Source organism: Phocoena phocoena, chromosome 10 (genome assembly GCF_963924675.1).
Source record: "Phocoena phocoena chromosome 10, mPhoPho1.1, whole genome shotgun sequence".
Taxonomy (NCBI): Eukaryota; Metazoa; Chordata; class Mammalia; order Artiodactyla; family Phocoenidae; genus Phocoena; species Phocoena phocoena.
This window is the reverse complement of record NC_089228.1, coordinates 18793576-18807305: the sequence shown is the minus strand read 5'-3', so window position 1 is coordinate 18807305 and position 13730 is coordinate 18793576.

Below are 13730 nucleotides of genomic sequence, written 5' to 3'. Positions count from 1 at the left end.
GTAAACTAGGAGATACAAACCTCTGATTATAGTCCCTCTGGGACTCAGGCTGACCAAGCCTCCATCTCAACATGTGCTTCATGACTGCCAGTGTAGGGTGGTGTAATGGGTTAAATTATGTCCCCACCGAAAGCTGTTTTCAAGTTCTTACCCCACAGTACCTGTAAATATGACCCTATTTGGAAGTAGGGTCTTTGCAGATGTAATCAATTTAAGACGAGGTCCCACCGAATTAGGGTGGGCCTAAATCCAATGACTGGTGTCCTTATAAGAGAAAGAAGAGGGATACTTGGACACAAAGACACACAAAGAGAAGGCTCAGTGAAGATGGAGGCAGAGACTGGAGTGATGCATCTACAAGCCAAGGAGCCCCAAGGATTGCCAACAACCACCAGAACGTGGAAGAATCAAGGAAAGTTTCTTCCCTAGAGCCTTCCGAAGAGGCATGGCCTTGTTGTCACCTTGATTTTGGACTTTTAGCCTCCCAAACTGTGAGAGATTAAGTTTTTGTTGTTTTAAGCCCCCCAGTAGTGGTAATTTCTCATGGCAGCCACAGGGAACCAAGCCAGGTGAATGGAGCTGGAGGGTTGCACACCAGCTCTCAAATGCCTCTGCCTGGAATTGACACCTATCACTTCTGCTCACGTTTTAATGGCCAAGAAGAAGTCAAAGGACTTAGTCTGTCTTCAAGGTGACAGACAATGCAAGTCTGTAATACACTCTGGTTTCTGAGGAGAACCAGAAGTCTGGTGGGCAGCACCATATTTTACAGGAAAGGAATCCTTCATGGCTTGGACTCCTTAATGAGCACGTAATAGGGAAGAACCTCTGAATTCTATTACAAGTTAATCACTAAAGGGATGTTGCCTATAAGCTTAAATTATCCATGAAGGCCCACCTCTGGGAACCCTGCCTCGCAGGTAATGAGCATTAAGCTGAAATACCTTTGTTTAGCTCTCAGGGAACATCCTGACCAGGCCCACCTGTGAATGACTGCAGGGAGGAAGAAATTAACACATCCCCTCCCGGAGGCTGACGGGAACCAGGAAATGTTTGACTTTACTCCCTCCCCTTTTAGTATAAAAGAAGCCTAAATTCTAACTCAGGCAAGAGGGTTCTTTGGGATACAAGTCCACCATGTTCTCGGTGTGCTGGCTTTCTGAATAAAGTCACTATTCCTTGCCCTAACAACGCATCTCTTGATTTATTGACCTGTTGTGCGGCGAGCAGTACAACTTTGGACTTGGTAATAAGCATAATGAACTTTGAAGGATACTAGTAATTATTATAAATGATAATGTATTATTTCCTTTGTGTTTTTTCCAGTTCAGTATTCCCTATACTAGAATTATACAAAGACTCTGAAAAAAAGTAAATGTAAAAACGATTTTCTTTTAGGCCGGTGGTAAACTGAAATTCATTTATTCAACAGACAGCTACTAAGTACTTACTATACGCAGATATTGTGTAAGGCACTGGAGGTACAGTGGTGGGCAAAGCATGTGAATCCAGCGCCCTGGGATTTTATAGTCTAGTGGGAAGAAGGACATGAATCAAATAATCATACAATTATGTAATTACAGGAAACATGTAGAGCACTAGGAGAGAGCATATGGGGAGACCTGGAGGTTTCCTTAAGCTAATGGTGTCAAAACTGAGATCTGAAGCTTGAACAGGATTTAACTGAGATAAATGCGGGCAGCGGGAATGCGTGGTGGCTGGGCATTATTCCAGGCTGGGGAATTGCTTACTGGAGACTGGAAAGAGCATCCATGTTCAAGGAGCTGAAGAGAGGCCAGTGTTGCCCAAAGAACGAGTCTAAAGGGAAGTCTGGTACAAATGTGAAGCCAGAGCAGTGGTAGGGACCCAATACAGAGCCTTTTGTAGGCCACGCTGAGGATCTTAGTCTTAATATGGCTGGGGAAGAGAGAAAACATAAGGATGGACCAGGCATGGCGCAAGTAGCTTTTGAAAAGGAGACTCTTTTCCAGTACCAAACTCCTCGTGTCCCTACCCTGAAGCTCTTTGGGTGAAGGCAACTCCAACCTCCTGAGGATGACCTTGGGGCCACCATTGACCTTCTCTTTCTCCCACACCCCCTGTCCAATCCATCTGGAATCCGACCACTTTTCCTTTTGTCAGGGCCACCCTTCTTTTCCTTTTGTCAGGGCCACTGTTGTGGCTTCTCCCGACACGCAGGCTCAGCGGCCATGGCTCACAGGCCCAGCCGCTCCGCGACACGTGGGATCTTCCCGGACCGGGGCACGAACCCGTGTCCCCTGCATCGGCAGGCGGACTCTCAACCACTGCACCACCAGGGAAGCCCAGGGCCACCCTCTTGTTTGGAGCCATCATCATCTCCAGCCTGGATGACTAGCATCACCTCCTTACTGGCCCCCTGGCCTCACCCTTTCACCCTTGCCCTCTACATCCTATCATCCCTCCAGCTGCCTCAGCTCCTTCCACTCCAGCCATACCAGCCTCCTGGAGGCTCCAAAACACACAGGCAGGCCCCCACACTGCGAACTTTGTTCTGAAACCTCTCTTTGTCAGAACTGCTCTTCCCCACAATGATAGGAACATGACTGAATCCCTCCCTCCTTCCACCCCGACCTCAGAGGCTTCTCCCAACCACCCTGATAAACGTGCAACTGCCCCAGCTCTCCAGATGCCCCTCACTCTACTCCTTTTCACGTTTTGCTTTCTCCTCTAGAGCACTTAGCACCTTCTGGTGCTGTTATTTACTTATATATTATATTTACTGTCTTGCTCCACCCGCCTCACACATTACCGGAATAGAAGCTCCACAAAATTGGGGATTTAAAAAAAATATCTTTTGTTCACCAATTTAAGTCCAGTGCCTGGAAGAGTGGCTGGCACACGGCAGGCACTCGATAAACATTTGGTGAACGAATTACTGAAAATGTGGAGAAGGGATTGGATGGATGGATGGGTGGGTGGGCGGGTAGATGGATGGACGGATAGATGGATGGGTGGATGAAGATGTATCTGATGGGAGGCTACTGTAGTGGTCCAAGGGGCTTCTGCTACTGTTACTGGCAGTAAAGAGGGAGAGAAGTGAACTGATTTGCTCAAGCAGTGAACAGGCAGAACCTACTATTGATCGAGATAAACAGTGGAAAAGGAAAGGTCAAGATTCATCACCAGGATTCATCTTGTATAACTGATCAACAACAGGTATGCTGGGGTGCAGGAAACTACCTGGATGTGGGGAAGGGCAGCCAGACAGGCCTGGGGTACAGAGAAGAGGCTGGGCTGGAGATAATATTCTGGCCAGATATATTCCCTTTAAATTATTTTTTATTTGTCCATTTCATACAATATAGCCAGGGATTGGCAAACTGTGATCTACTACCTGTTTTTTTAAATAATGTTTTATTGGAACACAGCTACACCACGATTTTGTGTTGTCTGTGACTGCTTTTAGACTACAAGGGAAGAGTGGAGTGCTTTTGAGAGGAAGATTGTATGGCCCACAAAGCTAAAAACATTTATTATCTGGTCCTTTATAGCTTCTGCTGACTCCTGCTTTAGGTGATAAAGAAGAGGAGTCTGGAGTTTCTCTACTGATCCTCAGGGCAAATTTATTTCTTTTTCTTTTATTTTAGGGCAAATTCATTACCACCATATTTTCCTGGGCTTGTTATGGGCTGTACTTTTGTTTTATTATTTTTTTTATTTATTTTTTTTTTTTGCAGTACGCGGGCCTCTCACTGTTGTGGCCTCTCCCGTTGCGGAGCACAGGCTCCGGACGCACAGGCTCAGCGCCCATGGCTCACGGGCCCAGCCACTCCGCGGCACGTGGGATCTTCCCGGACCGGGGCATGAACCCGTGTCCCCTGCATCGGCAGGCGGACTCCCAACCACTGCGCCACCAGGGAAGCCCTGGGCTGTACTTTTGATGATCTCTCTGGTTTTTCAGTTTAATTCATCTGCTTCCTGAGTTTGGGAATTTTCCCCAAGTGCTACCTTCCTGATGGACACCTACCATGTTCACCTTGTTAGATGTAATTTCATCTTAGTTGCCTGTTACATAGTAGGTGCTCAATATATATTTGTTGGTAGAATTTGAGGTAGAAGGGCAATAAATGTGTGTTTGGTCTGCCATCTTGAACTGGGAGCCTGAAACCTTTTCTCACGTATATAAACGAAGAGCACTTTCATTACTCTTGTACGTGAAGTTCTACTTTTAAAAGTGATTCCAAAAAAACCCCAAAACAAACAAACAAACAAACAAAAAGTGATTCCAACTTGCTTGACAACTTACTTTTTTTGTGTATCATCTTCGTATGACTTCTAATTATCACAGCATAATAGGTGGGCCTGATAATTTAATAGCTCGGTCCCATTTTTCTTTGTGTAAATGATTTTCATTGAGATGCATTCAAAAAAAGTAAAATAGGTATTCGGCTTGTTTTTTCACCCTTCATCCTTTATCATTGTGCTATTACACGGTGGCTTTTCTTGTTAATAAACCCATAATATCCATCTGAAATATCTTTTAAAAATAATAACCATGCTTTAAATGTGACATAAGAAAAATGGAATTGCTTTTACAATTCTAAGTAGACATCTATTTTAATCTATTTCAATGCTGATGATTTCTCTTTATTTTAAAAAATAAATCACTATGCTTCAATTTGAAAGCCAATTGTCTACGGAGGCACTAAAATTATTTGGTCTATTCAAGTGATAATGTACAATAAAGTTTACCTATTTTTAAATAGTTGAAATATTAATCCAGGAGAAAGAGTTTTCTTAAAACAATTAGTATAAGATACATCTGAAATAATATGAGGGGTCAGGATGATCATTTGCTTCTAAAAGATTTAGGTTTTATTCATTATAATGCTGAATGGCTTTAAAATTCGTTTTTAGCTTGAAGAGGGGCCTAAGGCTAAAGCTTATATATCATGTATTTCATCAAAAGGGAGGGATCGTTATGCACATCTGTAGCATATTTGATAACTTTCCAGAGTGAAAGAGGAAGTCTCATATAGTAAAGAGTTTTTTTTAAAGATAAAAGACACGGCTAGGTCATTACTTGTTTATTATTCTAGATCAACATTTATTCATTATCCCACACTAAATTTCATTTAGCAATTTGTTTTTCTCCCCTAAATGTGAATCATATTTATTTTTCTTCTGACAGAAAGGATGTGAAATAATAAGGCATCTGGGTAGAGGAATTTTTTTTTGAATTTTAGTTTTTATATAGCAGTTTCTTATTACTTATCTATTTTATACATATTAGTGTATACATGTCAATCCCAATCTCCTAATTTATACCCCCCCCTTTCCTCCTTGGTGTCCATACGTTTGCTCTCTACATCTGTGTCTCTATTTCTGCCTTGAAAACTGGTTCATCTGTACCATTTTCGTAGATTCCACATATATGCATTAATATACAATATTTGTTTTTCTCTTTCTGACTTACTTCACTCTGTAGGACAGTCTCTAGGTCCATCCAAACTGAATGATTCAGTTTCATTCCTTTTTATGGCTTAGTAATATTCCACTGTATACATGTACCACATCTTCTTTTTTTTTTTTTTTTTTTTAACATCTTTATTGGGGTATAATTGCTTTACAATAGTGTGTTAGTTTCTGATTTATAACAAAGTGAATCAGCTATACATATACATGTGCTCCCATGTGTCTTCCCTCTTGCGTCTCCCAACCACCCACTCTCCCCCTCCCACCCCTCCAGGCTGTCCCAAAGCCCCGAAATAATATCCCTGTGCCTTGCGGCTGCTTCCTCCTAGCTATCTACCTTACTACGTTTGTTAGTGTGTATATGTCCATGACTCTTTCTCGCCCTGTCAAAACTCACCCTTCCCCCTCCCCATATCCTCAAGTCCGTTCTCCAGTAGGTCTGCGCCTCTATTCCTGTCTTATCCCTAGGTTCTTCATGACATTTTTTCCCCTTAAATTCCATATATATGTGTTAGCATACGGTATTTGTCTTTGTCTTTCTGACTTACTTCACTCTGTATGACAGACTCTAGGTCTATCCATCTCATTACAAATAATTCAATTTCATTTCTTTTTAAGGCTGAGTAATATTCCATTGTGTATATGTGCCACATCTTCTTTATCTATTTGTCTGTTGATGGTCACTTAAGCTGCTTCCATGTCCTGGCTATTGTAAATAGTGCTGCAATGAACATTGGGGTGCCTGTGTCTTTTTGAATTATGGTTTTTCTGGGTATATGACCAGGAGTGGCATTGCTGGGTCATATGGTAATTCTATTTTTAATTTTTTAAGAAACCTCCATACTGTTCTCCATAGTGGCTGTATCAATGTACATTCCCACCAACAGTGCAAGAGGGTTCCCTTTTCTCCACACCCTCTCCAGCATTTGTTGTTTGTAGATTTTCTGATGATGCCCATTCTAACTGGTGTGAGGTGATACCTCACTGTAGTTTTGATTTGCATTTCTCTAATAATTAGTGATGTTGAGCAGCTTTTCATGTGCCTCTTGGTCATCTGTATGTCTTCTTTGGAGAAATGTCTATTTAGGTCTTCTGCCCATTTTTGGATTGGGTTGTTTTTTTTTTTAATATTGAGCTGCATGAGCTGTCTATACATTTTGGAGAGTAATCCTTTGTCTGTTGATTTGTTTGCAAATATTTTCTCCCACTCTGAGGGTTGTCTTTTTGTCTTGTTTATAGTTTCCTTTGCTAGGCAAAACCTTTTAACTTTCATTAGGTCCCATTTATTTATTTTTGTTTTTTTTTCCATTTCACTAGGAGGTGGGTCAAAAAAGATCTTGCTATGATTTATGTCAAAGAGTGTTCTTCCTATGCTTTCCTCTAAGAGTTTTATAGTGTCTGGTCTTACATTTAGGTCTTTAATCCATTTTGAGTTTATTTTTGTGTATGGTGTTAGGGAGTATTCTAATTTTATTCTTTTACATGTAACTGTCCAGTTCTCCCAGCACCACTTATTAAAGAGACTGTCTTTTCTCCATTGTATATCCTTGTCTCCTTTGTCATAGATTAGTTGATGACAGGTGTGTGGGTTTATCTCTGGGCTTTCTAACCTGTTCCATTGATCTATATTTCTGTTTTTCTGTGAGTACCATATTGCCTTGATTACTGTAGTTTTGTAGAATAGTCTGAAGTCGGGGAGTCTGATTCCTCCAGCTTCACTTTCCCTCAAGATTGTTTGGCTATTCAGGGTCTTTTATGTCTGCATACAAATTTTAAGATTTTTTTGTTCTCATTCTGTAAAAAATGCCATTGGTAATTTGATAGGGATTGCACTGAATTTGTAGATTTCTTTGGGTAGTGTAGTCATTTTCACAGTACTGATTCTGTGGTATATCTCTCCATCTGTTTGTGTCATCTTTGATTTCTTTCATCAGTGTCTTATAGTTTTCTGAGTACAGGTCTTATAGTTTTCTGAGTACAGGTCTTTTACTTCCTTAGGTAGGTTTCTTCCTGGGTATTTTATTCTTTTCTTGCAGTGGTGAATGGAATTGTTTCCTTAATTTCTCTTTCTGATCTTTCATTGTTACTGTATAAGAATGCCAGAGATTTCTGTGCATTAATTTTATATCCTGCAACTTTGCCAAATTCATTGATTAGCTCTAGTAGTTTTCTGATTGCATCTTTAGGATTATCTATGTATAGTATCATGTCATCTGCAAACAGTGACAGTTTTACTTCTTCTTTTCCAATTTGTCTTCCTTTTATTTCTTTTTCTTCTCTTATTGCCGTGGCCAGGACTGCCAAAACTATGTTGAATAATAGTGGCGAGAGCGGACACCCTTGTCTTGTTCCTGATCTTAGAGGAAATGCTTTCATTTTTTCACCATTGAGAATGATGTTTGCTGGGGTTTTGTCATATATGGCCTTTATTATGTTGAGGTAGGTTCCCTCTAGGCCCACTTTCTAGAGAGTTTTTATCATAAATGGGTGTTGAATGTTGTCAAAAGATTTTTCTGTATCTATTGAGATGATCATATGGTATTTATTCTTCAGCTTGTTAATATGGTGTTTCACATCAATTGATTTGTGTATATTGAAGAACGCTTGCATCCCTGGGATAAATTCCACTTGATCGTGGTATATGATCCTTTTAATGTGCTGTTGGATTCTATTTGCTAGTATTTTATTGAGGATTTTTGCATCTATATTCATCAGTGATATTGGTCTGTACTTTTCTTTTTTTGTAGTATCTTTGTCTGGTTTTGGTATCAGGGTGATGGTGACCTCATAGAATGAGTTTGGGAGTGTTCCTTCCTCTGCAATTTTTTGACAGTTTTGAGAAGGATGGGTGTTAGCTCCTCTCTAAATGTTTGACAGAATTCACCTGTGAAGCCATCTGGTCCTGGACTTTTGTTTGTTGGAAGATTTTTAATCACAGTTTCAGTTTCAGTGCTTGTCATTGGTCTGTTCATATTTTCTCTTTCTTCCTGGTTCAGTCTTGGAAGGTTATACCTTTCTAAGAATTTGTCCATTTCTTCCAGGTTGTCCATTTTATTGGCATAGAGTTGCTGGTAGTAGTCTCTTAGGATGCTTTGTATTTCTGCAGTGTCCGTTGTAACTTCTCCTTTTTCATTTCTAATTTTATTGATTTGAGTCCTCTCCCTCTTTTTCTTGATGAGTCTGGCTAAAGGTTTATCAATTTCGTTTATCTTTTCAAAGAACCAGCTTTTAGTTTTATTGATCTTTGCTCCTGTTTTCTTTGTTTCTGTTTCATTTATTTCTGCTCTGATCTTTATGATTTCTTTCCTTCTACTAACTTTGCATTTTGTTTGTTCTTCGTTCTCTAGTTCCTTTAGGTGTAAGGTTACATTGTTTATTTGACATTTTTCTTGTTTCTTGAGGTAGGCTTGTATAGCTATAAACTTCCCTCTTAGAACTGCTTTTGCTGCATCCCATAGGTTTTGGATCATTGTGTTTTCATTGTCATCTGTCTCTAGGTATTTTTTGATTTCCTCTTTGATTTCTTCAGTGATCTCTTGGTTATTTAGTGACATATTGTTTAGCCTCCATGTGTTTGTGTTTTTTACATTTTTCCCCCTGTAATTTATTTCTGTTTATTTCTATTTATTTATTTTTTTTTGCGGTACGCCGGCCTCTCACTGTTGTGGCCTCTCCCGTTGTGGAGCACAGGCTCTGGACGCGCAGGCTCAGCGGCCACGGCCCACGGGCCCAGCCACTCCGTGGCATGTGGGATCCTCCCGGACCAGGGCACGAACCCGCGTCCCCTGCATCGGCAGGCGGACTCCCAACCACTGTGCCACCAGGGAGGCCCTGTAATTTATTTCTAATCTCATAACATTGTGGTCAGAAAAGATCCTTGATATGATTCCAATTTTCTTAAGTTTACCGAGGGTCACAAAATTGATTTGTGACCCAAGATGTGATCTATCCTGGAGAATGTTCTGTGTGCACTTGAAAAGAAAGTGTAATCTGCTGGGTTTGGATGGAATGTCCTATAAATATCAATTAAATCTATCTATTTATTGTGTCATTTAAAGCTTGTATTTCCTTATTAATTTTCTGTCTGGATGATCTGTCCATTGGTGTAAGTGAGATGTTAAAGTCCCCCACTATTATTGTGTTACTGCTGATTTCCTCTTTTATAGCTGTTAGCTTTTGCCTTATGTATTGAGGTACTCCTATGTTGGCTGCATATATATTTATAATTGTTACATCTTATTCTTGAACTGATCTCTTGATCATTATGTAGTGTCCTTCCTTGTCTCTTGTAATATTCTTTATTTTAAAGTCTCTTTTATCTGATATGAGTATTGCTACTCCAGCTTTCTTTTGATTTCCATTTGCATGGAATATCTTTTTCCATCTCCTCACTTTCAGTCTGTATGTGTCCCTAGGTCTGAAGTGGGTCTCTTGTAGACAGCATATATATGGGTCTTATTTCTGTATCCATTCAGCAAGCCTGTGTCTTTTAGTTGGACATTTAATCCATTCACATTTAAGGTAATTATCGATATGTATGTTCCTATTACCATTTTCTTAACTGTTTTGGGGTTTTATTTGTAGGTCCTTTTCTTCTCTCGTGTTTCCCACTTAGAGAAGTTCCTTTAGCATTTGTTGTAGAGCTGGTTTGGTGGTGCTGGATTCTCTTAGCTTTTGCTTGTCTGTAAAGCTTTTGATTTTTCCGTCAAATCTGAATGAGATCCTTGCTGTGTAGAGTAATCTTTGTTGTAGATTCTGCCCTTTCATTGCTTTAAATATATCATGCCACTCCCTTCTGGCTTGTAGAGTTTCTGCTGAGAAATCAGCTGTTAACCTTATGGGAGTTCCCTTGTGTGTTATTTGTTATTTTTCCCTTGATGCTTTTAATAATTTTTCTTTGTCTTTTATTTTCGTCAATTTGATTACTATGTGTTTTGGAATGTTTCTCCTTGGGTTTATCCTGCCTGGGACTCTCAGTGCTTCCTGGACTTGGGTGGCTATTTCCTTTCCCATATTAGGGAAGTTTTCAACTATAATCTCTTCAAATATTTTTTGGGGTCCTTTCTCTCTCTCTTCTCCTTCTGGGACTTTGATAATGTGAATGTTGTTGCATTTAATGTTGTCCCAGAAGTCTCTTAGGCTTTCTTCATTTCTTTTCATTCTTTTTTCTTTACTCTGTTCTGTGGCAGTGATTTCTACCATTCTGTCTTCCAGGTCATTTATCCGTTCTTCTGCCTCAGTTATTCTGCTATTGATTCCTTCTAGTGTATTTTTCATTGCAGTTATGGGATTGTTCATCTCTGTTAGTTTGTTCTTTAATTCTTCTAGGTGTTTGTTCTTTAATTTTTCTAGGTCTTTGTGAAACATTTCTTGCATATTCTCGATCTTTGCCTCCATTCTTTTTCCAGGGCCCTGGATCATCTTCACTACCCTTATTCTGAATTCTTTTTCTGGAAGGTTGCCTATCTCCACTTCATTTCATTGTTTTCCTGGGGTTTTATCTTCTTCCTTCATCTGGTACATAGTCCTCTGCCTTTTCATTTTGTCTATCTTTCTGTGAATGTGGTTTTCATTCCACAGGGTGAAGGACTGTAGTTCTTCTTATTTCTGCTGTCTGTCCTCTACTAGATGAGGCTATCTAAGAGGCTTGTGCAAGCTCCCTGATGGGAGGGACTGGTGGTGGGTAGAGCTGGGTGTTGCTCTGGTGGGCAGAGCGCAGTAAAACTTTAATCCAGTTGTCTGCTGATGGGTGGGGCTGGGTTCTCTCCCTGTTGGTTATTTGGCCTGAGGCGACCCAGCACTGGGCCCTGGAGGATCTTTGGTGGGGCTAATGGTGGACTCCAGGGGGGCTCATGCCAAGGAGTACTTCCCAGAACTTCTGCTGCCAGTGTCCCTATCCCCGTGGTGAGCCACAGCCACTCCCTGCCTCTGCAGGAGACCCCCCAACACCAGCAGGTAGGTCTGGTTCAGTCTCCTATGGGGTCACTGCTCCTCCCCCCTGGGTCCTGATGCACACACTACTTTGTGTGTGCCCCCCAAGACTGGAGTCTCTGTTTCCCCAAGTCCTGTCGAAGTCCTGCAGTCAAATCCCACTAGACTTCAAAGTCTGATTCTCTGGGAATTCCTCCTCCCGTTGCCGGACTCCCAGGTTGGGAAGCCTGACGTGGAGCTCAGAACCTTCACTCCAGTGGGTGGACTTCTGTGGTACAAGTGTTCTCCAGTTTGTGAGTCACCCACCCAGCAGTTACGGGATTTGATTTTATTGTGATTGTGCCCCTCCTATAATCTCATTGTGGCTTCTCCTTTGTCTTTGGATGTGGAGTTTCTTTTCTGGTGAGTTCCAGTGTCTTCCTGTAGATGACTGTCCAGCAGTTAGTTGTGATTCCGGTGCTCTTGCAAGAGGGAGCACACGTCCTTCTACTCTGCCATCCTGAACCAATCTTAGGTGGTAGAGGAGTGTTAGGCACAAACCAGTTTAACAGAGTCTTCATTCCTAAACGTAAAGCCATCTCTCTCTATGCTTTGCATATGGATGGCACTCAGTAATTCTCAATACATCTTCTATAATAGCCGCAGTTACCCTATGGGGCAGCTATCACAATCCCCATTTTACAGACAAGGGAAGTGAGATTAGGAGACAATAATTATGTTACACAGAATCACAGTAACTTCTAAGTAGTAGAGCTGGGTTTTAACCCAAGTTGGTTTGATGCCCAAAACTTCAATATTATAGCTTCCCTTCCCATTTATATGCTTTACTTAAATATTGCCATAAAAAATTTAGGTACCAATAACCAGAAGAAGCAATCACTATGCTATGAAGTTTCCTCAAACTCGTCTTAAGACTTCTTCTTTCTCAACTAAGAGATCAAGACTTAAAAACAAAATGGCAGAAAATAGGTACAATTCTGGACTTTGTGTTTAGGGGGAATTTTTCCAGAGGGTTCCCTAAAAAACAGATTCAGAAGAGCTATTAATTTTTTTTTATAAAGGAAAGAGGCAATCAACATTTCTTTTCTGCAGTTTCATTTGTCAGAGTTCTAAGACAAGACTGGTACCTCTGGTCTCACAGGTAGCCTATCAAAGGCATCCTGCTTGTATTTTTAGGCAGAAAGATCAGCAGAGTGAGCTTAAGGTTGGAGGCTCAGGGCTCTAACACAGCATTTGCCTGTGAGTGTTCCTTCTTAGAAAAATACAGAGCTTTATGATCAAATGATTTTGGACACTTCTTAAGGACTCACAATTCATATCGACACATTAAAGGCCCTGAGAAGTCTTGCAAGAAGACACCAGCCCAACATGGTGCAACAGAGCATTTCCAAAACATGTGGGGATAGAGCCCTTTTCCCACATATCAGAGATAAAATTTTAGGCAAATCTAAATCCCCTATCTTGACCACATGCCAGCCTTAACAAAAAATCCACTAACTTTAAAATACGTGTTTTGAATATGTAGACAGTCTGAGATGAGCTCATCAATCAAATACAAGGAATGTTCAGACACTCTGATTCATCTAACTTGCTTTACAGACGAGGAAACTGAGAATCCAAAAGATTTCATCTCATAGGAAAAAGGAGACAGAGCTAGGAGTAGGGCATGCTTCTCTTGTTTCCTAGTTCAGGGTGCTTTGTTTTGTTTTATTTTGTTTTTTGACTACACGTGAGGTATGGGTACCCATCTACAAACCAGTTATAAACACATTTTCCAAATACAGGAGACTATGTTGTAGATATTCCTGCCCTGTACGTTGAGTCATGGCAGTCGTTGGTACTATCGTTCCTACAGTAAGAGAGATGGCCAGCAAATTGTGCATTCATGTTAAAGCACCCTGGTTCTCTATCCACTGGTGTCATTTGCCCTTCACCCACTTTGGCAGAGTTTGGGTTTGCTAAATGTATACCTAAGTATCATCAACATTTGGTCCATGAATTTGCAAAAAGGATAGCATAGGCTGGTGGGGGGAGGGTGTTTGTTGGAAAATTAGTTTTGGTGGGATAAACTCTCACTTGGAGAATCCTAGGTGGTAAATTGGTAACTCATTTGTTTACTTCTAAAATGTTTTTGAGTTGATAGATGCAATTCACCATAACGAAAGTATTTCCAAGCCATAGCCAATGATCCATAGTAATGGCGCTTTTATGATCTCATTACAGCAATCTCCCCCCCCATTTTCTCCTGGGTTGGGCTGTTTAACAGACCGCCATCATAACAGGTGGAGATGGAGGGAGGAGCAGACAGGGAGTGTGGTCAGATGAGTTATGGGTGCTTCAAA